The 27,774-nt window shown below is 36.4% G+C and overlaps 1 protein-coding gene and 1 long non-coding RNA gene across 14 annotated transcripts in view; one reads left to right on the top strand and one right to left on the bottom strand.

Moving 5' to 3' along the window:
• The window catches only part of LOC106089108 (guanine nucleotide exchange factor DBS), a 352,997-nt gene that overhangs the window by 175,789 nt on the left and 149,434 nt on the right, over positions 1-27,774 (top strand). The gene's annotated exons all lie outside the window — the stretch shown is intronic.
• On the bottom strand, positions 16,257-17,214 carry LOC131998118 (uncharacterized). The gene is made up of 2 exons (XR_009398581.1): positions 17,073-17,214; positions 16,257-17,015 (listed from the first exon to the last, which is right to left on the bottom strand). It is a non-coding gene; the product is annotated as an uncharacterized LOC131998118 (long non-coding RNA).

The following is a 27,774-nucleotide window of genomic DNA, read 5'->3' on the forward strand; positions in this document are numbered from 1 at the left end:
AGCCTCCCAAGATCATAAATACTTTTAAATAGTTAAAAATTGATATGATTCAATATAGAACTGTAAGAACTACCCCATTGATGTTAGAATGATCATGTCATGATTGCTTCACCTTGGCATTGCATTTTCTTACAGATGTTGCTGTAACCATAAAATATTTTTGTCAATTCCTCCCTCTAAAAAGTTTCGTTTTCATATGTGAAAATTAAAAAGGCGAAATTAATTCATTCGGGGCTTTAAATGTTGTTTATATGCAACATTAAATAATTGTGGAAAATGTGTGTCTGGCATTGTGATATGATGTTATCATGGGTAAGGTGACCATATGTTTTTGTTTTAAGTAATATAGCAACCAAATATTGTGTAGTAACCAAAAACAAATTTTTTTTACTGTTGCACTGATATTTTGATTATGTTTTTTTTTTTTCAACTTTGAAAAACATCTGGTCACCCCTTTTCCTTCTGCAGTATTCCAAATAAGACAATGAAAGTGCAATGAATATAAAGAAATGCCAAGTTCATTGTGTGAAATTTTCACACTAGTAAAATTATAATTTGTCATTTGTTTTGACTACAAATGCAGGCTGCGAGCAAAAGTGATTTTTGTTTTGCCATGCAGCCAGCATGCTTGAAACACTAGAGTTTAAAAAGTGCCAGCATCTCATAAGGCCGAATTAAAAAAAAAAAAAAAAACTAAGCCAACACACCAATAAGATATGCAGTTGGAGTGTGTTTTCAGAGGCCTAAACCTAAACTGGGGCTACATATGAATGAATGAGAAAGAAAGGGGCATTTCTGCACCAACCTTAGACCCCCCATGTGAAGTGTTTTTGTTTATTTTGAGAAAATTTTTATTCATTTTTGCTAACTGTATTATCTCGTTGACAACCAAACGCATGCCCAAAAGGGTATTCACTTGTAAATATTGCCAAAACAATTGGCTCTCAGTTTCTGGAGCCCAGAGGAGCGCCAGTATGGCTACCTTTGTTACAGCCACTTCATCTTGTTTTTGCACAAAATATTCAAATAAAATTTCACTTTTATTTCAAGCGGTTAGATGGCGGGTAACAAAAAACAAAAAGACAAACTGTAAAAATGTCATAGAAATTTTTATTCATAACAATGCCAACATTCAGACTCTTGCCACCAATAAATCAGTTCACACATCAAATGGTGATGGTCTTATGACTCTTCGACATTTAAAACATTTTGCTAAATGGTATGCCTTTTGATATGGAAAAAATTTAAATTGGAATCTTAAGAATTTAGAGGGACATTTCTAAAGAGGTAGGGCCCCTTGTATGTTTAGAAAAACATTTATTAGCAATTAAATAATCAATTAATTATTATTGTAAATGGCTACTTTCAAATGTGACAGGCAGAATGAGCTGCTTTCTATTGCAAAGATTTTGTGAAAAATAAACATTTTTCGATAGAAAATCTGAAAGACTATTACCATTCCAAGAAAAGGAAAGTAACATCTAATGGCGCACAAATTGGGGACTCTTAGGCTTGGCTTCGCCTGTTGCTGTGAAATTCTAGATATTTTTCTCGAGTGTGATACACCTGTATGGAGATAATCTGCAAGTCATAGTAAACTTAAAGTTACCCGTTATTTGTCGATCCGCACCTGAAAAGTTCGAACTCTATACAGAAAATGCGCACTATAAGCACTAGTGGTTGTACTACAGTGTAGCTGATTCGAAATGTTACCAATTCAAACAACCTAATTTTAGAATCCATTCACTTTTGCTCTGAGTCGGTCGAAAAACAGAGTTGAAAGCTGCACGAATGCAATCTGCCTGTACTTTGGCCCATTCCCGATTTTCTTCAGGTCATTGATACTGCCATACTTTATACCCACCACCGAAGGATGGGAGTATATTAATTTTTTCATTCCGTTTGCAAAACATCATCGTAAATTTCTAAAACGATCTACCATGTTCGTCCATCTATCAGATGGACAGATCGCCTGTCTGCGGTACACCCGCTACAGTCTTTAAATAAAGATATTAAAACTTTGTACAGATTCTTTTTTTTCACAGGCAAGTTAGATCCGGAGATGGGACTTTCTCTTCATATATAGAGTGATATGGCGATTTAAAATCTTAGGGCAATTAAAGATGTATCCCATTTCACTGAAATCTGAGATTGCGAGTTCTGTTTGGTCCTTCGATATCCATACACGGTATGATGCAGATCGGACTTTATTTGGATATAGCTGCCATATATGCAAATGCAAATTTTGCCCATGAACATTCCACTAAGGAACAGGGGCAAACTTTTCATATATCAATGAGTGCAGTCCGATTCAAGTTTAAGCTCAATGATAAGGGGCCTCCTTTTTATAGCAGAGCCCGAACGGCGTGCCGCAGTGCGACACCTCTTTGGAGAGAAGTTTTACATGGCATAGTACCTCACAAATGTCGCCAGCATTAGGAGGGGAAAACCACCGGTGAAAATTTTTTCTGATGGTCTCGCCAGGATTCGAACCCAGGCGTTCAACGCCATAGGCGGACATGCTAACCTCTGCGCTACGGTGGCCTGCCATATATACCGGCCTATATAAGGTGCATTTATTGCCCGATATCGAAATTTGTTACAATGAGTTGTGTTAGATTAAGTTAGGTTTAATTGGCAGTCTGCCATCACATTCACCTAGACGTTTTCGTCCATTGTGATACCACAGAAACAGAAGAAGGAAGATGCCTTCTACAATAGTTCCTAACGTTGAACTATCCAGATCACTTTTAAAAGCCCAATAACTTGCGAATCTTCACAACCGCTAAATCAGACAGGTTCTCAAAGAAATGAGAACCTAAAGTGGAACTCCTTCTGATTGCTAGTGCGGGACACACACAGAAGGTGTTCTATAGCCTCGTCCTCACAGCTTCTGCAAAAGTTGTTGCTGGCAAGCTTCAGTCTCTCAGCATGTTTTCCGATTAGACAGTGACCTCTCATGACGGACACAATGACTGAGACGTCTGTTCTAGCCAATGACAGCAAAGCAGTAGACCTCTTCAAATCTAGATTAGGCCACATAATTTTGGAATGCTCACAGCCCCCTCTTTGTGACCATCTATCATTCGTTGTCCTTCGGGCCTAGTCCTGAAAATTTAGCTTACATGTCACTAGAGGCATACCCACAGATTCCAGTATCCCTGGAATGTGTAGGGTAGTTCCTAGTCTCGCAAGCTCGTCCGCTTTACAAATCCCCGGAATATATCTATCGCCCGGCACCCATGATTTTGAACAGAACGCTGAACTGAAAATTTCACAGAAGTCTCACAGATTTTTATCATACAGAGAAGACTCACAGATTTTGGTAAGCACGAAATGCAAAGGGGCAATGATAGTCCACTGGCTCTATAGCTTGATTAGATCAATGCTTACTTTTGCCTCAGTAGTTTGGTGGACTGCGATGGAGACAGAGTGTAACGTAAGGATAATACAAAAGGTCCAGAGAACATGTTGTCTTGGCATAGGCGGAGCCATGTGAACTACGCCTACTAGGGCACTGGAAACTATTCTACAATAGATATCCCACCCATGGACATACATATGTAGGGATTTTTGAGCAATATCTAGCAAAAAAAAAAAAGAATTTTGAAAATCGGATAACAAATGAAAATTTGGATGTCTGAATAAATTTTCGATATGCCGAGGTGACCAACTTTAGGAGTCTACCAAGAGGTGACCAGACCACCTAGGGCCTTAAATTTTTGCACTTTTCTCTATAACACCTCAGCTTTAACCATTTGAAATTCAAATAGCTATACCCCCCCGAAAGATGGGGTATATTCTTTTTGTCATTCCGTTTGCAACACATCGAAATATCCATTTACGACCCTATACATATTGCGATATAGCTGCCATATAGACCGATCTCTCGATTAAAGGCGCTTGGGCCTATTAAAGGCGCATTTATTTACCATTTTTGCCAAAATTTACGACAGTGAGTTGTGTTAGGCCAGTCGATATCCTTCTTCAATTTGGCACCAATCAGTCCAGATTTGGATAAAGCGATCTCTCGATTTAAGGTTTTGAGGCCATAAAAGGCGCATTTATTATCCGATTTGGCGGAAATTTGGGACAGTGAGTTGTGTTAGGCTCTTCGTCATCCTTCTTCAATTTGCCTCAGATCGGGCCACATTTCGATATAGCTGCTATATAGACCGACCTCTAGATTTGAGGTCGTGGGCCCAAAGAAGACGCATTTATCTTCCGATTTCGCCGAAATTTGGGACAGTGAGATGTGTTAGGCTTCTCGAACTGAGTCTATATTTGGATATATCTACCAAAAAGACAAATATTTTGTTCCACAAAATTGAACAATGACTTGTACTTATACACCACTTAATATCCGCGCCGAATTTGTTCCAAATCGGACAATATTTCGATATAGCTGCATAAAATTAGCATTTTTCACCGGATTATGGCGAAAAGTGGTTTACATATATACCCAAGGTGGTGGGTATCCAAAGTTCTTTTTACTAGTATATTACTATTTTTTTTTTTGATTTTCTCCCACTGTGCGTCACACTAACTTTCGAACTATTTATCCTAGGATTTTTCAAATTTTCAACAAGTACTTCTTATAAGTCTAGGCTGGTTGGGACTATAAATGGGCCATATCGGTCCATATTTTAATAGAGCTCCCATATTAACCCATCTTCCGATTTTACTTCTTGAGCCTCTAAAAGGTGCAATTATTTTCCGATTTGGCAGAAAATTTGCACGTGGTGTTTTGTTACTTCCAGCATCCATGGTAAGAATGGTCGAAATAGATCCATAACTTGATGTAACTCCCATTTAAACTTACCATCCAATTTTACTTCCTGGGTCTCTTACTTTACTTTATTTGGCTATGACAGAACATTTGTTTCATTAGCCGAACGTAGAATAGCGTTCGAAGCGCTTCGATCATCTGCCCTCCTTCTATAATCTCTGACACCAAGTTTCAAGGTGTCTCTCATCACTGGATCTTTCCATCGGGCTCTTGGGTCTCTAGAGAGCGTAATTATTATCCAATTTTGATGAAATTTTGTCAATGGGGTTTTGTAACAACTTTCAACATGTGTGCCGAGTCTATAACCTTATAAAGCTTCCGGTCTATAACTTTATATAGCTTTCATGTAAACCGATCTTCCAATTTAACACCTTGAGCATCCAAAAGGGCTCAATTATTTTCCGGTTTGGCTGAAATTTTGCACTTGGTGTTTTGTTATGACTTCGAACACAAGTTTCGCTTAATAGGGGTTAATAATTTCTTTAAGCGATCTCCTTATATGAATAGTCCTTCATATGCTGGAGGATATCCATTATGGAGGCTACGAGCATATAATATTCGACCCGACCCAACTTCACGCGCCTTTACTTGTTATACCCTACACCACTACTGTGACACAGGGTATTATAACATATTGTATTTGTCTGTGACACCCATTGATAAGTATACCGATCGACTCAGAATCACTTTCTGATTCGATTTAGCTATGTCCGTCTGTCTGTCCATCCGTCCGTCTACAAACTACAGGTCGCAATTTTCATCCCATCGTTTTCAAATTTGGCACATAAGTATTTTTTGACGTAGAATTGGAAAAATCGGTTCAGATTTGGATATAGCTCCTATATATATATTAGTTCGATTTGCAGTGATAATGCAACAAAATTGTCATTTTTGTTGCATTATCGAAATTGGTAGAAATGGTTTTCTTTTGACACCCGAAATTACTGGTGAATTTCATAGAAATCGGTTCAGTTTTAGCTATAGCTGCAGTATATGTATAACGCCCGATTTTCACTTCTAGAGTCACTGCAAGCGCATTTATTGACTAATTTTGCCAACTTTATCTAGGAAGTTTGCTCAAAATCGGCTCAGATTTAGTTCCCATATAAATGTTCGTCCGATTTGCAGCAATAAAATGGTCATTTGTTAACCGATTCTCTCGAAATTTGGTAGGTAGGATTTTCTCTTGACGCTCGACTTTACTTGTGAATTTCATAGAAATTGCAGGAAGTATTTTTTTATGACCCTCATAGAAATCGGTTCAGATTTAGATATAGCTGCCATATATGTATATCGCCCGATTTTCCCTTCTAGGGCCACTTTTCCCAATCAATCTTGCCAACATTTTACACAACACTTCTCGACGACTACTGAAATATCTAAGAATTTTGCTCGAAATCGGTTCAGATTTAGATATAGCTCCCATATAAATGTTCGTCCGATTTTGAGAAATATTGCAATGAAGTGCTCATTTGTGAAAAGATTTGGCAGTGAGTATTTTCTCTTGACACTCGACCTTACTGGTGAATTTCATAGAAATCGGTTCAAATTTAAATGTAGCTCTCATATATATGCATATATATAGCCCGATTTTCAACGCAACGTTTTCCTCGCCGACTACCACAATATCTGAGAAGTTTAGTCGAAATCGGTTTAGATTTAGATATAGCTCCCATATATATGTTCATCCGATTTTGAGAAAAATTGCAAGAAAGTGCTCATTTGTTAATCGATTCTCTCGAAATTTTGCAGGGAGTATTTTCTTATAACTCCTAGTATTACTGGTGAATTTCATAGTAATCGGTGAAGATTTAGATATAGCTGCCATATATGTATATAGCCCGATTTTCACTTCTAGTGCCACTGCAAGCGCATTTATCGACCAATCTTGCCAACATCTTACACAACGCTTTACTCGACGACTACTACAATATCTAAGAAGTTTGGTTGAAATCGGTTCAGATTTATATATAACTACCATATACATGTTCGTCAGATTTTGGGTAGTTTTCAAAAATTTTGTCATTTGTCGACCATAGTTATAACAATTTGAACATATTTGCTCGAAATTTGATACGGTTTTTTTTAACAAACCATCTGAAAACATCCGCCGGGGTCCATCATAATTGGTTCAGAACAAGTTATAACTCCGACTTTATACTTATAGGATAGGTGTAGGGTATTATACAGTCGGCATCGCCCGACTTTTACCTTTCCTTACTGGTTTTCATTTTTGCCTGAACCCACTGTGCGAAGACAAGCTTGCAAATTATATCAGATCATACGATTCTTGCAAACATTCAAGGCCTCTGGCCTTAAAAAGTTAATCCGGCAACCCTTCTGTTTCTGCTGTCTTGTTTTTGTGATCTTCTTCTGTTTAGGCAATCTCGATTTTCTTAAAGCCTTTCCATGTTCCTTTTGTCAATACCAACAAACCTAAAGACTTCATTCAAATCCTAGTTTTAAATATGGTGAGCATTTCTGAACGATTCCTAAATTTAAAAAAATTTTCTTGAATCCTCATGTCGCAAAAATCGCTAATTTCAATCTATAACACTTCATATATCATTGTTTTCACATATTTTCGTATAGTTATCTTTAATCTTTAATTTCAACCCAAAAAGAAAACAATTTCAACAGCCTACCTTTGACACGTGTGTGTATAGCATGGAATATATTTCGGCTACTGCAACCTAAACCCTCTTCAAGCTGGCAACGGTGGCTGCCATCGCTTAATGGCGTTGGTATGGATGGGAATTTCACTTTGTTGACAATTTCCGTATGGGGAAGTAAAACAAAAAAAAATACATTAATCAAATAAATCTTATTAAATAAAACACAAGGAATGCATGCTGCGGGCCAAAAAAAAAGCAGTTTTTTTTTACCAAAACCGAGAAAAAAAAACATTACACAAACAAATGCTACTCGAATTGAAATATTTCTGCTGATTTGCTCTGATTCATGGTCGGTCGTCGGCTGCTTATAAAAATTAAAAAAAAAAAAACACTTTTGTGAACTACTTCCAAAAACCAACAAACAAACAGATCATAAAAATGTGTTTTTACTTCTTTCTCTGGCTTAGTTTTGTTGCTGTTGTTAGTCCAAAATGTAGGGAAGAAAAGGTTTCAACAATATTTTGTCAAAAGAAAGTTGTAAATGAAACGAACAGAGATTTATTAGCTGTGATAAGCGTGCAAATTAAAAACAAAACGACATCAACGTTAAAGAAACAATTAAATTTCTTGCTACTGAGTTTTAGGTTGATGTGGATGTGGATGATGATCATCACGGCCATCATCAGGTATGATGAAATGAACTGGTACACTTGATTTTGATTTGTGATAGTCCAACAGATTTCGAAATCACACAACGTTCTATGCTGCAACACAACACAAGTACACTCATATTTCATAACCTTATCCAGATGACATTTAGTTAACCCATAACATGTATGAACGTATTGGGTTGCCCAAAAAGTAATTGCGGATTTTTCATATAGTCGGCGTTGAAAAATTTTTTCACAGCTTGTGACTCTGTAATTGCATTCTTTCTTCTGTCAGTTATCAGCTGTTACTTTTAGCTTGCTTTAGAAAAAAGTATATTTGATTAAAGTTCATTCTAAGTTTTATTAAAAATGCATTTACTTTCTTTTAAAAAATCCGCAATTACTTTTTGGGCAACCCAATATCTTTAATAGCAGAAATTAATAGGAATTATCCAAAATGATGAATGCTGGGAACTTTTAATTTTCAAACAAACGCAAACGAGACAAAAATTTCCGAAAAATTTGGTTTCGCACCTTAAAAGGGCGGAGGCCACCGTGGCGTAGAGGTAGGCATGTCCGACTTTGGCGCTGAACGCTTGGATTCGAGTCCTGGCGAGAACTTCAGAAAGAAATGTTCAGCGGTGGTTGTGCTCTCTTAATTCTGGAGACATTTGTTAGGACTATGCCATTTGAAACCAGTAAGGAAAGGCAAAAGTCGGGCGGCGGCGACTTTAGTATACCCTACACCTACACTTTATGTACAAAGTTAAGGCTATATCCAATTTCGAAACAATTTTGATGGACCTCGGCGTATCTAATTTCGAGCAAATATGTTCAAACTGTAGTAAATACGGTGTACAAATGAGAACATTATTACAAATTAGCCAAAATCTGACGAACATATGTGTGGGAGCTACATCTAAATCTGAACCGATTTTGACCAAGGTGTGGATCGAGGACAGAGTTGCATACAATTTTGGCAATATTGGTCAATAAATGCGCTTGCAGTGACCCTAGAAGTGAAAATCGGACGAAATACATATATGACAGCTATATATATATCTGAACCGATTTCCATGAAATTCACTAGCAATATCGAGAGTCATAAGGAAATCCTTCCTGCCGAATTTCGAAAGAATCGGTTAACAAATGTCCATTTTATTGCAAATCAGACGAACATATATATCGAAGCTATATCTAAATCTGAGCTAATTCCAATAGGCTTCCTCTCTAGGCCGAAAAACATGCCTGTACTAAATTTGAAGACGATCGGATGGAAACAGTGAAAGACGGACAGATAGATGGACAGACAGTCAAACGGACATAGGTAAATCGAATCAGAAAGTGATTCTGAGTCGATCGGTATATTTATCAATGGGTCGATCTCTCTTCCTTTTGGGTGTTACAAACAAATGCACTAAGTTATAATACCCTGTAGTGGTGTAGGGTATAAAAAGTCGTATGGTAGCCATGTGAAAACTTCTCCCAAAAGAGGTGTCGCACTGCGGCACGCCTCCCGGTTTCGGCTATAAAAAGGAGACCCCTTATCATCAAGCTTAAACTTGAATCGGACAGCACTCATTGATATGTGAGAAGTTTGGCCCCTTAATGTTCATGGGCAAGTTTGCATTTTGCACCTTAAAGAGGCTTCTTTGGAAAATTTTATTGAAATTATTATTTTCTTGGCAGAATTTAAGTTTTTTTTTTCAAATTTTGATTTCAGCGGAAATTTTTTTCTTTTTTTTTACCGATGATGTGCTAATTTCTCTCTCCATTGTGAGCTTATATATTTGGTTGCCCAAAAAGTAATTGCGAATTTTTTAAAAGAAAGTAAATGCATTTTTAATAAAACTTAGAATGAACTTTAATCAAATATACTTTTTTTACACTTTTTTTCTAAAGCAAGCTAAAAGTTACAGCTGATAACTGACAGAAGAAAGAATGCAATTACAGAGTCACAAGCTGTGAAAAAATTTGTCAACGCCGACTGTATGAAAAATCCGCAATTACTTTTTGGGCAAACCAATATCTCGTTTAAAAATTCAAAAAAAAATCCAATTTTTGCTGCACAAATTTCCGACACTATGCAATTGCTTGATGTCATTCAAAAGTTGAATAAATTGGTAAAAGAAATGCATATCAACATGCTGCTGCGTGTGCCATGCATATCAATCATTTTCAACGTTTTGGTATTGAAATTGCAACTGTCTGTCACAAAAGTTCAGCGTTCACTTGGTGAGTGTGAAACTAAAATTTTACGATAGTTTTCGTTTAATATCAGCATTCATGGAAGAAGTAAAATTTACTTTGTTATCAATTGCTGTAGATTATTTATGATGAAAAGTTGGGTTTTGCGAGTTGATTTTTGTTATTTATTGTCATGTCGCCAAATTTATTGAAAATTTACTTTCAACTTTGCAAGCTAATAAAATATGAGTTTCATGAATGAAGCATCAATGATTTGTAAAATGAATAATTTCTAGGGAAAAACCAAATTCTCAACAGCTTTATTATTTCTGGCTACAAATATGCCTGAGTTTAATTCATCTAAATATGGATTAAGTCGCAAATTACGAAATTTGGCATTCTCATAGAGAAGTTGCTTGACTCCAGTTTTGTATATGGGAGCCGTATTATGTAGGGTTATTGTATTGATCGGTTGGAATTTGATGAAGCCAAATTGGTCAAAATATATACACTATCATTCCCTGGGGTCTGCTTCGCAACCAACGTTTTTGATACCCACTTTTTAGTGTAGGACTTCCAAAAGCCTAGGTAGACACTCAGCTTATAAGATTATGAAGTTTTGTAGGAATTGCGTATAAAATTTCAAAAATCGGTCCTTTACTGTAAAGAAAAAACCAAATAGTACCAAAGAACCAAATAGCTCAATATATATTGTTAAGGTATTAATGCAATCGCAGTTTTGAGCGCTTTAGCTTATTTTGTAAAGAAAGTACCATTTTGTATGTTTTAGTACTTATTTTGCTCTTTTTTGGTAGCAAAATGTAAGAATTTTGAATGGATCATTTAGTCACCCATTATATATTTCCTGTTTGTATCTACACGCCAAATTTCAGACCTCTAGCTCCATCCGCCAAAAAAGTACCAAATGGTACAATTTTTGGTACCAAAATGTACGAATTTTTAATAAAACATTGAGTCACCTATCTCATATTTCTTAGTTAGGCCTACATGCTAAATTTCAGACCTCTAGCATCATCTATGAAGATGAGTACCAAATGGTACCAATTTGGGTACCAAAATGTGCGAATGATAAATAAAGCATTTAGCCACCCAATATTTAAAAAACCATATAGCCAAATATATATTGTGAAGGTATTAATAAATCGCAATTTTTGGGCACTTTAGCTTAATTTGTAAAGAAAGTACCATTTTGTATGTTTAAGTACTTATTTTGCACTTTTTGGTACCAAAATGTACGAATTTTGAATGGATTATATAGTCCATAAATTTCCATTATAAATTTTCTTTTTGTACCTACATGCAGAATTTCAGACCTCTAGCTCCATCTGCAAGGAAAGTACGAAATGGTACAAGTTTTGGTACCAAAATGTATGAATTTTAAATATAACATTGAGTCACCTATCTCATATTTCTTAGTTTTGCCTACATGCTAAATTTCAGATCTCTAGCTTCATCTATGAAGAAAGTTCCAAATGGTACCAATTTTGGTACCATAATATGCGAATGGTGCATAGATAATTTAGACACTCAATATTTATTTCTTAGTTGTACCTACATGCCAAATTTCAGACCTCAAGATCCATCTGAACAGAAAGTACAAAATGGTGCTAAAATGTATGAATAAATCACTTAGTCATCCATTAATTATTTCTTAGTTGTACCTACATTCCAAATTTCGGACTTCTAGAAAGTACCAATTGGTACCAAAATGTACGAATTTTTATTAGAACATTTAGTCACCTATCATATTTTTCTTAGTTGTACCTACATGCTAAAATTCAGACCTCTAGCTTCATCTATGATGAAAGTACCAAATGGTACCAATTTTGATACCAAAATGTGAGCATTTAGCCACCTAATATTTATTTCTTAGTCGTACCCACATGCCAAATTTCAGATCTCAAGATCCATCTGAACAGAAAGTACCAAACGGTACTAATTTTGGTACTAAAATGCCTAAATTTTAAATAGATCATTTAATCATCCATCATGTATTTCTTATTTGAACCTACATGCCATATTTCGGAACTCTAGCTCCATATACAAAGGAAGTTCCAAATAGTACCAATTTTGTTACCAAAATGTTAGAATTGTGAAAAAATCATTAAGTCGGTCATCATTTATTTCTAAGTTTTACCTACTTCCCAAATTTCAGTCTTCTAGTTCCATCTGCACAGATAATATCAAATGGTATCAATATTGGTACCAACATGTACGAATTATAAAAAGATCATAGTATTTTCATCATATTTTTCCTAGTTGTACCTGCATGCTAAATTTTGAGAACTCCAGCTCCATCTGTAAAAAAAGTACTAAATTGTACCAATTTTGACACCAAAATGTACGAATTTTGAATGGATCATTTAGTCACCATTCATATATTTCTTAGTTGTAGCTACATGGCAAATATCAGACCTCAAGCTACATCTGTAATGAGAGTGCTAAATGGTACCAATTGCCGTACTGTTGTAATGTATATTTCCTCCCTTTACCAGTACTATTTTTCTATTTTTTTCTTTTTACCCTCATTCTTTTGCACCAGCTGTCTTTTAAGTCAAATTTCAAAACTCTTCCTCTATCCAACAGCCTTGTACAAAGTTAACCCATTTCGTATCTTTATGGTACTTTTTTAGTACCTAAATGTACAAATTTCCAAAAAGTCTTGTGTGACTACTATGGTTGCCAAAATGTACCTAAGTTCCAAAATTCAGAACTCTACAGGGTGGCTGATGAATATTGCTACAATGATGAATATTGCTACATTTTTTTTTCGGTGTATGGAATACATTTTTCTTTTATTCATGTTAAATTAAATTATTAAATTAATTATTAAATTATTATTAATTAAATTAATTAATTAATTAATTAAATTAATTATTAAATTATTATTATTAAATAGAAAAAAAGTTATTACATTTTTTTTTGGTAGCGGCTTTCATCAGCCACCCTGTATTTCAATTTACAAAGAAAGTACCAAATAGTGCCAATTCGGGACTAAACATACTATTTCTCCGACATCCGGTACGATTTTCCAAAATTATTTTCACCATGCCTAATTTTTTCGAGACGCTCTTGAATTTGAGCCCAAGAACATAATTCTAGCCCTTTCCATTCGCGCTGGACAAATATGTACCATTTCGTACTTTTTAGTACCTAAACGAACGATATCACCAAATCCAGCCTTATCTCGTCCCTTTGACCCAAGACCAAAATTCATATAAAATTTAGCCGTTTGGACTAGGCGATGTTAGTCAGCAATCAATCAGTCACTTTGGGGTAAAGGAGGAGGGTCCGCCCCTCCAGATATTAAACTAATTATAATGCCTATTAGTTCTCCAGACCATCCTACACAAGTTGTAGGTACTTTAGGAAAATAGATTTAGCCGTTTTCATTTATTATCTGTTATCGCATGTTATCGATAAATATCCAAGAGAACTTTGTATTGTAACAAAACGTCTGACTTTCACTGAATAGGACTAAAATAAAACACAGCAATTGCACCAATGAGAGATTTTGCGCGTTTAGGGTACACTGAAGCGCAAGCTGAGAGTAGGGAGTGTGCGACTATCAGTCGCCCTGGAGGACCATCAGTCCACTCCGACCTTGCTTCGTATTTTGGGACACTCTACTGTATATACATAGACCAATTGCTCGCACAAACTTCTTAGTTAATATTTTTACTATTTTTTTTTCTTTTTGGTTATTTTAAAATTTGGCTCCACAAACATCTGACACTGAACAAATGTTTTATGTCATTCAAAAGTTGAATAAATTGGACAAAAAATGCATATCTCATTGCCGCTGCATATGTCATGCATATCAATCATTTGAGCATTTTAGCATTGGATTTGCAACAACTCTTGTCATTTTTTTTGGCATAAAAGAGCATCGTTTAATCCATGAGTGTAAAAATATAGTTTTAAGATAGTGTTCGTTTTATATCAACATTCATGGTAACAGGAAAGTGTATGTTGTTACCAATTGTTGTGTTTCGTATGTGATGAAAATTTGTTTTTGAGATTCGATTTTTGATATATCCATTGTCATGTCGCCAAATTAATTGAAATTTTACCTGCGATTCAACTCTCATTACAAAATAATCAGAAAGGTAAGTTCATTCAAAAACTAATAACTACATAATTTTAGGCATCGTTTTTAATTACTTTTACCGGCGATGTCCTAGAAGGAAAGTCCTTCCGAACAAGCATACCAATAGTTAAAAAATAAGTACTTATGTCTAAGCATACAAGTTGTCAAAAAATAATGACATATTATCTTAGTTCGGCGTTGCTAAAAAATAACTACTTAGACTCAAACATGGTCGAGCCTTTCTCCACCACCATGTTCTCAATGCTCAGTTGCTTTGAAGAAGACAAATTTTATATGAGTAATTCAAATTCATAAATTGGAGGCCACCGTAGCGCAGAGGTTTGCATGTCCGCCTATGACGCTGAACGCCTGGGTTCGAATCCTGGCAAGACCATCAGAAAACATTTTCAGCTGTGGCTTTCCCCTCCTAATGCTGGCAACATTTGTGAGGTAATATGCCATGTAAAACTTCTCTCCGAAGAGGTGTCGCACTGCGGCACGCCGTTCGGACTTGGCTATTTTTATTTCTTTAAAATTACGCCCACAGCATGCGAAACAATCAACGAATTTCTGAGTAGGTAGAAAAAATTAAAAATATTTTTATACCCTCCACCATAGGATGGAAGTATACTAATTTCGTCATTCTGTTTGTAACACCTTGAAATATGCGTCTGAGACCCCATAAAGTGTATATATATTCGTGATCGTCATGTCATTTTAAGTCCTTCTGTCCGATCGTCCATCTGTCTGTCGAAAGCATGCTAACTTTCGAAGCAGTAAAGCTAGGCGCTTGAAATTTTGCACAAATACTTTTTATTAGTGTAGGTCGGTTGGGTTTGTAAAAGGGCCAAATCGGTCCATGTTTTGAAATAGCTGCCATATAAACCGATCTTGGGTCTGTCTGTTGAAATCACGCTACAGTCTTCAAAAATAGAGATATTGAGCTTAAACTTTGCACAGATTCTTTTTTTGTCCATAAGCAGTATATCTTGATATAGCCCCCATATAAACCGATCCGCCGATTTAGGGTCTTAGGCAAATAAAAGCCATATTTATTATCAGATTTTGCTGAAATTTTGGGTAGTAAGTTGTGTTAGGCTCTTCGACATCCTTCGTCAATTTGGCCCAGATCGGTCCAGATTTGGTTATAGCTGCCATATAGACCGATCCTCCGATTTATCCGATTTATTATCCGATTTTGCTGAAATTTGGGAGAGTGAGTTGTGTTAGGCCCTTCGACATCCTTCGTCAATTTGGAGCAGATCGGTTTAGATTTGGATATAGCTGCCACATTGACCGATCCTCCGATTTAAGGTCTTAGGCCCATAAAAGCCACATTTATCATCCGATTTTGCGGAAATTTGGTAGAGAGAGTTGTGTTGTGCTCTTCGACATTCTTCGTCAATTTTGCCCAGATCGGTTCAGATTTGGATATAGCTGCCATATATACCGATCCTCCGATTTAGGGTCTTAGGCCCATAAAAGCCACATTTATCATCCGATTCTGCGGAAATTTGGTACAGGGAGTTGTGTTGGGCTCTTCGACATTCTTCGTCAATTTTGCCCAGATCGGTCCAGATTTGGATATAGCTGCCACATAGACCGATCCTCCGATTTAGGGTCTTAGGCCCATAAAAGCCACATTTATTAACCGATTTTGATGAAATTTGAGACAGTGAGTTGTGTTAGGCCCTCCGACATCCTTCGTCAATTTGGCTCAGATCGGTCCAGATTTGGATATAGCTGCCACATAGACCGATCCTCCGATTTAGGGTCTTAGGCCCATAAAAGCCACATTTATTATCCGATTTTGCGGAAATTTCGTACAGAGAGTTGTGTTAGGCCCCTCGATATTCTTCGTCAACTTTGCCCAGATCGGTCCAGATTTGGATATAGCTGCCATATATACCGATCTCTCGATTTAAGGATTTTGGTCCCATGAAAGGCGCATTTATTAGAAGATTTTGCTGAAATTTGGGAGAGTGAGTTGTGTTAGGCCCTTCGACATCCTTCGTCAATTTGGCCCAGATCGGTCCAGATTTGGATATAGCTGCCATATTGACCGATCCTCCGATTTGGGGTCTTAGGCCCATAAAAGGCGCATTTATTATCCCATGTCGCCGAAATTTGGGACAGTGAGTTGAGTTAAGCCTCTTGACATACTTCTGCATTATGGCACAGATCGGTCCAGATTTGGATATAGCTGCCATATAGACCGATCTCTCGGTTTTAGATTGTGGGGCCATAAAAGGCGCATTTATTGTCCGATGTCGCCGAAGTTTGGGACAGTGAGTTGTGTTAGACCCTTCGACATCCTTCGTCAATTTGGCTCAGATCGGTCCGGATTTGGATATAGCTGCCACATAGACCGATCCTCCGATTTAGGGTCTTAGACCCATAAAAGCCACATTTGTTATCCGATTTTGCTGAAATTTGGTGCAGAGAGTTGTGTTGGGCATTTCGACATTTTTCGTCAATTTTGCCCAGATCGGTTCAGATTTGGATATAGCTGCCATATAGACCGATCTCTCGATTTAATGGTTTGGACCCATAAGTGCTTACTCTTGAACTTCGTTGAATGTTGTATGTAATGACATTTGTATTGCCGCTAACACAGTTGGTATTACTGTTGATAACTCGTTATATTTTAGCAGCTAGTAGATCTAAGGATAATGAGTTATCTATTATTTTACATGCAAAAAATAATTATATGTACTTACCAAGGTTTTGCTGGGAATGTTTTGGTAAACCAATTATTGCGGTGAAAAATTTAATTGAATTTTTAGAAATCTGCTAGACAATTTTGATGAACAGATTTTTTATGAACCGAAGATCTCTAACGGGCGTATTCACAAAACTTAATATAGATCTGAAATAGGTTTATTTGATAAATTTTCTTTATAGAACTGTCAAATAAACCTATTTCAAGTTTTTTTTTTGTTTTATTTTTCATCTTAGTTTTAGTAACTTACTGACATTCGTGGGAAACTGACTATGAATACACGCCAATTAATTTGCAAACTAATAAGCAAAATATATCAGGTGAAATTATTTATGTAAATTGTCACCCTCAGGCCCATATATCCCTTGCAAACAGAAACAAACAAAAAAAAAAGAAAAAGTGACAACAGCCAAAGATCAATGACTGGCTGGAGGCTAATGACAGAGGCCAATATCCCAAGATCATCAGCAGCATTTTAGGGAAAATAAAAAAAAACCCAAGAGGTTTTTGTAAGCCAGCAAAAGGTTTAAAGAGAAAAAATACAAACTTTTGAAATTTCTGTTAGGATTTTCAAAAATAAAGGCCACCAGTCAGAAGCTACTCAATGCACATTTCATAATCAAATGATGGGAAATTTTCAATTATTTATGTACTAAAGGTTTTCCACCAGCAGCATAGAAATTTCGAAAAAAAAGAAAAGTTTTTTTCTTATGCCTTGTGTAAAACAAACAAAAACGAAAGTTTTTTTTTCCCATTTCGTCGCTACTTATGACCGTCTTGAGTCAATACAACGGAGAATTATGATAATGGATTGGTAAAGCAGGCATACAGTAGCTTTGGCCCGAGTCATTGCGGGACTTTTATTGTTGGCCGCTATGAAATTTATGATTGAATTGAGTTGTAGATGTCCGAATTAATTTATTTTATTTATTATAGGCTTATGGTCTTTAGTTGCTGCTGTTTTTGTTTTTAGTTTCAATGTTGCTGTTTTTACTATTTTTATTACATTTTATTTTGGTTTGGCGGCTTGCATTGCGCAGTCGTGCGTGCTAATATTGCCATAGCTCTGGCGATTTTGGTCAGTTTCGTTGTCTGCTCTGGCCTCTCATTGGCGCTTTCCATTTCAATTGGTTTTATAGGGAAACTTTTTTTTTGACTAAGTTTTTGTTTTTTTTTAATGAAAAATGCTATTAACCATTACTTAGCACCAAAATCGTTCAAATGCATGGTCTATTGAATTGAATTTGGTGTTGAGGTGGATGGGATGGAATTGAATATTCACGTCCGCCACATGTTAACAAATTATGCCATAATAATACAGCTAATACTTAATTATTTAATTCCGTTTTTTTCTAAGTTTTTGGGTAGAAAAACATTAAAATACAAATTTAGAAAATATTTAACAAGCAATGAAAGCTTTTTTGAGTGTATTTTAGTTTAGGCTTTGAATTTTAAGAGTCCAAGGCAATATGGGCCAAAGAGGTGCAGAGTTTATCATAAAATTTCAGCAAAATTGGGTAATAGATGAGGCTTTTACTGACCTAAGACCCCCAAATAAGCAGATTGGTCTATATGACAACTATATCAAAATATTGTCCGATCTCCACCATATTTGGTTCGAATAACGGGAGGCCTTGTCCTAATCATTGTTATAAAAATCGGGAAATAAATGCGGCTTTTATGAGCTTAAGACCCTAAATCGTTATATCTAAAAAGGTTTGATTTTAGTCATACTCGATTCGGATATCGGGTGGACGAATTCAACTCTCTGTTCTATTCTATTTGGGCCACCTCACTTTGATTCGAAATCGAAAAATTCTCAAAATCCTTCGATAACTGTGAAATGGTCTTAAATATTTCTAACTAGCTGAACCGGGACCGATCCGCTGAGCCTTCTTTTTATTTATAGGGAACAAAATTCACCTTTGAGTTTTTATTTTCGAAATAGCTTGATGCGAAAATAGTATGGGTTGCCCAAAAAGTAATTGCGGATTTTTTAAAAGAAAGTAAATGCATTTTTAATAAAACTTAGAATGAACTTTAATCAAATATACTTTTTTTACACTTTTTTTCTAAAGCAAACTAAAAGTCACAGCTGATAACTGACAGAAGAAAGAATGCAATTACAGAGTCACAAGCTGTGAATAAATTTGTCAACGCCGACTATACGAAAAATCCGCAATTACTTTTTGGGCAACCCAATATATGTATATCGCCTGACTAACAGTGTTACAATATGTATGCCTTTATCTGAATCCCATATGATCTTCATTGGTCTATGAATTCGCTTGGAGGGTTAAGGGTCATTTCTTAAAAGACTTTACTTGAGCCCGATATTCTCATGGGGATTTTGAGAGTAGGAAGGCCCCCAGGGTGGTTGGGAGGTTAAGAAGGTGGTGTGGATCCCCAGTGTGGTCATCCGAAAGTTGGTATGAATTTCGTGCTCTACCTCCCAATTACTTTGCATTAGAGCCCCATATTGGCATGATCGGTAAATATGTATATCCGAGTAATGGGTGTTTTCGGGGGTGAGGTGGTCCCCCCAACCACTTAGCCCTGGAAATATATCAGCATCGCGCTCTACTCTCAAATATGATTTATTAAAACTCAATATTGCCATTGGTTTCAGACCCCCCAAAATTCATTAAATTCATCTCAAATACCTTTTATTTGAGCCTTATTTTGTCATGGTCGGTAAATTTGTACTCCTTGGGTGGTGTTTTGGGGAAGGGGCGGTGCCACAAATACATGGTCACACATTTGGATATCAGATTCGTTTTCTACTCCCAAATACCTTTTAGTTACCAACCAAATTTTAGTGGCGAAGAAAATTTTAACAAATTTCAATTTTTATACTCACCACTATAGGATGGGGGTATACTAATACAGTCATTCCGTTTGTAACACCTCGAAATATTCGTCTAAGACCCCATAACGTGTGTATATATATGTCCGTCCATCCGTCTGTCTGTCGAAATCACATAAGCGGTCGAACGCGTAAAGCTAGACAGATACAGATACTTAATATTGATGTATTGGGTTGCCCAAAAAGTAATTGCGGATTTTTTAAAAGAAAGTAATTGCATTTTTAATAAAACTTAGAATGAACTTTAATCAAATATACTTTTTTTACACTTTTTTTCTAAAGCAAGCTAAAAGTAACAGCTGATAACTGACAGAAGAAAGAATGCAATTACAGAGTCACAAGCTGTGAAAAAATTTGTCAACGCCGACTATATGAAAAATCCGCATACTTTTTGGGCAACCCAATAGTTCATTGGGCATTGCAAATGGGCCATATCTCTTCAGCTTTGGATATAGCTCCCATATAAACCGATCATCCGATTTGACTTTTTGAGCCCCTGGAATCCACAATTTAGATTAGGCTGAAGTTTTGGTATGATCCAAATCAATTCATAACCAGATGTAGGCCAATTTCGGACCTTGACTTCCTGAGCCGATAGAGGGCGCAATTATAATCCGATTTGACTGAAATGAAGTGTTTTAGTTTGACCATCAAAAATTGTGCCAAGTATGGTCAAAATCGGTTCATAACCTGATATAGGTGCCATATAAACCGATTTCGGATCTTGACTTCTTGAACCGCTAGAGAACGCAATAATTATCCCATTTGACTGAAATTTTACATGAAGTGTTTCGGTTTGACCATTAAGAACTGTGCCTAGTATTGTTCAAATCGGTTCATAGCCTGATATAAACCGATTTCGTATCTTAACTCCTTGAGCCGATAGAGGGAGCTATTATTATCCGATTTGATTGAAATTTTACATAAAGTGTTTTGGTTTGACCATCAACAATTGTCCCAAGTATGGTCAAAATCGGTTCATAAACTGATATAGCTGCCATATAAACCGATTTCGCATCTTTACTTCTTAAGCCGCTAGAGGGCGCAATTATTATTATCCGATTTGACTGAAATTTAGCATGAAGTGTTTCGGTTTGATCATTAAGAACTGTGTCATGTATGGCTATAATCGGTTCATAACATGATATAAACCGATTTCGGATCTTGACTTCTTGAACCGATTTGACTGAAATTTTACAATTCGAACAACTACGCCAAGTATGGTTAAAATCGGTTCATAACCTGATATAACTCCCATATAATCCGATCGCGGATCTTGACTTCGTGAGCCTCTATAGTGCGCAATTATTGTCCGATTTGGCTGAAATTTTTTATGAAGTGTTTTGGTTTGACCATCAACAACTACGGCAAGTATGACGCAAAAGGGTTTACAACCTGATATAGCTCCAATATAAACCGATCTCCCGATTATACTTCTTGAGGCTCTAAACGGAGCAATTCTTATACAATTTGGCTGAAATTTTTTCACATATATATATGACTTATATGACATTTAACGTCCGTGTTAAATATGGCCTGAATTGGTTCATAACCTGATATAGCTCCCGTATAAACAGATCTCTATATATTATTTCTTGAGCCTTTATAGAGCACAATTCTTATCCGATTTGGCAGAAACAGCAACAGCCAAACCAAGTATGGCCCCAATCGGTTCATAACCTGGTTTAGCTGAAATAGCATGGCAGTTCTTATCAATTATCTTTTGTTTGTCTATAAAGAGATATCGGTTAAAGAACTTAACAAATGCGATCCATGATGGAGGGTATATATAATTCAGTCCTGCCGAACTTAGCACGCTTTTTGTTGTTAAATTTATTTTTTAACATTTTTTTTTTGACAGTGGTGAGTGGTCACGTCTCAAAGTATAAATAAGCCAAATTTTTGTCTAAAAAGCCAATATGAAAATTTGTGTTGGTTGGAACAGCATTTCTTCATTAGCTTGATTTTCTTCTCCCTATCAATGACAAATGTCTTTCCACTTTTACTTCTTGCTTACTGCAATCACATTTCTTTGTTTTAACCCGGCGTAAACCGTATGACATGCTCCTATCTTGTATCGAAACAATCTCGTTTTCTTACAACAATATAGCTATAGCTGGTGACTTTAATAGCAATATATTGTCTGAATCTCATTTTTCCAGTTCGATGGAGCTGTTGGGCTTAGTACCAACTAACACTTCTGTGCCCACCCATTTTACGAGTCATTCATCCAGCATTCTGGATATATTTTTTGTTAACAATGTTGCAAATGTTTTGTTTTATGACCAACTTGCTGCACCTGGTTTTTCTAAACATGACCTACTGTTTCTAACATATAACTACGTCATGACCTATCAAGACAACAGAATTACCTACCGCGATTTTAAGAAAATAAACTACAATTTACTGAATCACCTTACTGATGAAGTACCGTGGGACTCAATTTATCATTTTGACTCTGTGGATGAACAAATATCATTTGTTCAAAATCATATCTGTTCAATATACAATCGATGTGTTCCAGAGAAAACAATAACAATTAAATATTCACAACCACCTTGGTTTAACCAGCGAATAAAAACTTTGATTGATGAAAGAAACTTTTCATATAGACGTTGGAAACGTTTTAGAACCTCACAACTACATGAACATTTTAAAAATGCTAGAAGAGCTGTTGGAAAGTGTATAACTGAGGCAAAGACATTGTATTTTCATAATAAATTTCAGAATGCTGTTAATAGTCGCTCTAAATGGAATGAGATACGAAAAATTGGCGTTGGAGAAAAACGCAATACTCAGCTGGAACCCAACATGAACATAAATGAACTAAATGAGAATTTTGTTTCAATAAACACTGTCTATCCTACTGAAAATATATATGAAAATATGTGCATGGTAGCTGTTGAAAATCCTTTTTCCTTTCGCTGTGTAAATGAAACTGAGGTTCTACACAGCATTCTGTCCATTAAATCTAATGCGATCGGAACTGATGAAATAAATCCACGATTTATTAAAATAATTGTGCCAAAGATTCTGCCATATTTAACATATATATTTAACACTGTTCTAACTAAATCCACTTTTCCGCTTGATTGGAAACATGCAAAAATTGTACCTATTCGCAAATCAAAAAATGAGTACCGTCCCATCGCCATTTTACCATACCTGTCTAAAGCACTGGAACGCATAATGGCTAACCAAATTGAGCATTTTCTGAAATCTGAAAATTTGTTATCTAACTGGCAATCTGGATTTAGAAAGAAAAGAAGTTGTACCACTGTTCTGATTGATGTAATTGAAAACCTTCGTCAAAGTATGGATAACGGAATGATATCCTTTCTCCTTCTTTTGGATCACAGTAAGGCCTTTGACACTGTAAACCATAATATTCTTGTCCTAAAACTTATGAAATTATTTAATTTCTCCGAGACGTCTTGCAAGCTGATATCATCATATTTGACGCAAAGATCGCAGTCTGTTTTTTATAACAATAGTTGGTCTAACTCTCTGAATGTCCTTAAAGGAGTACCTCAAGGTTCTATCCTTGGCCCTCTTTTATTTTCCATGTATATAAATGATCTGCCTGATGTGCCTGCAACATCTAAAATCCAAATGTATGCTGACGATGTCCAACTTTACACATACTGCAAACTGAAAGATATCCAAACCTGTGTGTCTAACATAAATATTGATTTAGACTTAATACATTGTTGGGCTGTTAATAATGCATTATGTTTAAATCCATCCAAAACCAAACTGATTCTGATAAGTAAAAGAAATGTGACAATAACTGATGATCTCGTTGTGAAAATTGGTAACTCTGTAGTGAATCTTGTACAAGTAGCCACAAATTTAGGATTGACTTTTAATTCAACCCTAACGTGGACAAATCACATTAATGCAACAGTTGGCAAAGTACGTGGGATGCTGCGAAATTTATGGACTGTTCGCTTGTCAACTCCTTTTCACATCCGAATGTTACTTGCAAAAAGTTATTTAATTCCCACACTGTTATATGGATGCGAGATATTTGCGAATTGTGATGCAGACACCAGTAGAAAGCTTAATGTTGCTTACAATGATATTGCAAGATATGTGTTTAACAAAAGTCGACAAGCTCGTATATCACAATTTACATACCAAATATTTAACTTAACTTTTTCAAACTTACTGAATGTCAGATGTCTACTTCTTCTGCACAAGGTAATCTACACGAAAGAACCTGAATACCTACACAAACATCTGAAATTCGCCAGATCCAACCGTGGCCTAAAACTCATTCAACCACGATTTGCCACACAAACCTCTGAACGACAGTACATTGTACATAGTACGCGTCTCTGGAACAACCTACCTCCCAACATACAGAGCATAAGCAATGCAACTTCATTCAAAAATGAGCTATTTAAATTTTTTAAATGAACTACGAATTATTTTTCTTTAAATGTCCTTAATATTTACTACAATAATTTAAAATGTTAAGATTAGTTAATATCCTTTTAAAAAGAATAATCATTATTTTATATACTCTATTGCGAATCAGCACATTAACATATAAGATATAATCTTGTTGTGCTGGTGTTACACTCAATAAACAAACAAACAAACAAACAAACAAACAAAACCATCATTACAGAATTAGTTAACCATTTAAGGCCGTTGACAATGAATTTGGTTTTCTTGGTATGACCATAAACGGTACAGGCAAAATGTGGAAGTCAATAATAACCAAATATTATGGTAATAATTAATTAATTTAAAGAAAACTCGCACAAACAAATTTGTCGTGCTTCAAACTTTCATTTTCTGTAGAAATATATTTTCCAAGGTTAAAGTAGGATAAAACAATTTAGCTGAGTCAAATCTAATACAGCTTTCAGCAATGGGTCGCGTTATTCAATTTCTTATGATTTGGGGATATTTCCTGTAGAACATGAACACTTTCTGTCAATTTGAATGAATGGACGGAAGGACATCGCCTAATGATAATTTCAAACAAAAACCCTTTTTATATCCTCCACCATCTGTCTGTCTGTATTTTGGTCTGTCCGTCTGCTTGTCTGTCCATTCCCTAGATTTAACTCCCACTTAACCGATCTCTCGATTTGGCTTTTTAGCATGTGGTGGTTATCACCTTCCTAATGCTGGCTATAATTGTGAGGTATACTGCCATGTTAAAACTTCTCTACAAAGTGGTGTCGCTTTGCGGCACGCTGTTCGGACTCGGTATAAACCAGTAAAAAGGCGTTAAGTTCGGCTGGGCCGAACTTTGGATACCCACCACCTGGGGCATGTATGTAAACCACCTTTCGTCACAGTCCATCAAAATATGCATAATTTATGGTCCGATTTGGACCAGATTCGGCACGGACAGTGAGTGGTCTATTAAGAACAAGTCATTGTTCAATTTTGTAGAACAACTCTATTCAAATATAGACCGATATGAACCATATACGACATGGATGTTGAAAAGCTTAACATAAGTCACTGTGGCCAATTTCAGCGAAATCGGATTATAAATGCGCCTTTTATGGGGCCAAGATTTTAAATCGAGAGATCGGCCTGTATGACAGCTATATCCAAATTTGGACCGATCTGGGGCAAATTCCAGAAAGATGTCAGAAAGCCTATCACAACTCACTGTCTCAAATTTCAGCGACATCCGACAATAAATGGGCTCGAAACCTAAAATCGAGAGATCGGTCTATATGGCAGCTATATCCAAATCTGGGCCGATCTGGGCTTAATTGAACAAGAACGTTGAAGGGCCTAACACAACCCAGTGTCCGAAATTTCAGCGAAATCTGACAATAAATGCGCCTTTTATGGTCCCAAAACCGAGAAATCGGTCTATCAGACAGCTATATCCAAATCTGGACCGATCTGGGCCAAATTGAAGAAGAATGTCAAAGTCCCTAACACAACTTACTGTTCCAAATTTCAGTGATATCGGACAATAAATGCGCCTTTTATGGGCCCAAAGCCTTAAATCGAGAGATCGGTCCATATGGCAGCTATATCCAAATCTGGACCGATCTGGGGAAAATTGCAGAAAAATGTCGAAGAGCCTAACACAACTCACTGTCCCAAATTTCAGCGATATCGGACAATAAATGGGCTCAAAACCTTTAATCGAGAGATCGGTCTAAATGGTAGCTATATCGAAATCTGGACCAAATTGAAATAGGATCTTGAAGGCCCTAACATAACTCACTGTACTAAATTTCGGTAACATCGGACAATAAATGCGCCTTTCATTGGTCCAAAACCTTTAATCGAGAGATCGGTCTATATGGGAGCTATATCCAAATCTGGACCGATCTGTGCTATATTGCAGAAGTATACCGAGGGGCTTAACATAACTCACTGTCCCATATTTCGGCGACATCGGACAATAAATGCGCCTTTTATGGGCCCAAAACCTTAAATCAAGAGATCGGTCTATATGGCAGCTATATCAAAATCTGGACAGATCTGGGCCAACTTGAAGAAGGATGTCGACTGGCCTAACATAACTCACTGTCCCAAATTTTGGCAAAAACGGACAATAAATGCTCCTTTTATTGGCGCAAGACCTTAAATCGAGAGATCGGTTTATATAGGAGCTATATCCAAATCTAGACCGATCGGGCCAAAATTAACCAAGAATATCGATGGGCCTAACACAACTCACTGTCCCGAATTTCAGCAAAATCGGATAATAAATGTGGCTTAAATGGGCCTATGACCCTAAATCGGCGGATCGGTCTATATGGGGGCTATATCAAGATATGGTCAGATACAGCCCATCTTCGAACTTAACCTGCTTATAGACAATAAAAAGTATCTGTGCAAAGTTTTAGCTCAATATCTCTATTTTTATACCCCCACCATAGAATGTGGGGTATACTGATGTCGTCATTCTGTTTGTAACTACTCGAAATATTCGTCTGAGACCCCATAAAGTATATATATTCTTGATCATCGCGACATTTTATGCCGATCTAGCCCTTTCCGTACGTCTGTCTGTCGAAAGCAAGCTAACTTCCGAAGGAGTAAAGCTAGCCGCTTGAAATTTTGCACAAATACTTCTTATTAGTGTAGGTCGGTTGGTATTGCAAATGGGCCATATCGGTCCATGTTTTGATATAGCTGTCATATAAACCGATCTTGCATCTTGACTTCTTGAGTCTCTAGAGTGCGCAATTTGTATCCGATTAGAATGAAATTTTGCACCATGTGTTTTGTTGTGATGTCCAACAACTGTGCCAAGTATGGTTCAATTCGGTCCATAACCTGATATAGCTGCCATATAAACCGATCTTGGGTCTTGATTCTTAAGCCTCTAGAATGCGCAATTCTTATTCGATTGGAATGAAATTTTGCATGACGTGTTTTGTTATGATATCCAACGACTGTGCCAGGTATGATTCAAATCGGTTCATAACCTGATATAGCTGTCATAAAAACAGATCTGGGGACTTGACTTCTTGAGCTTCAAGAGGGCGCAATTCCTATCCGATTTGGCTGAAATTTTGCATGACGTATTTTATTTTTACTTTCAACGACTGTATCAAATTAGGTTCAAATCGGTTCATAACCTGATATAGCGGTAAAGCATATAAACCGATCTGGGATCTTGACTTCTTGAGCCTCTAGCGGTCGCAATTATTATCCGATTTGCCGATACAGCTCCCATATAAATAGATCTCCCTATTTTACTTCTTGAGCCCCCAAAGGGTCGCAATTATAACACCATCTGACTGTAATTTTCCAAAGTTGAAATTTTGATGACTTCCAACATCTTGGGTAAGCAAGTTCAAATCCTGCTGAATCGCGCTTTTAGTTGTTTTAT

The sequence above is a fragment of the Stomoxys calcitrans genome, chromosome 5 (assembly GCF_963082655.1).
Source record: "Stomoxys calcitrans chromosome 5, idStoCalc2.1, whole genome shotgun sequence".
In the NCBI taxonomy this organism is placed as follows: Eukaryota; Metazoa; Arthropoda; class Insecta; order Diptera; family Muscidae; genus Stomoxys; species Stomoxys calcitrans.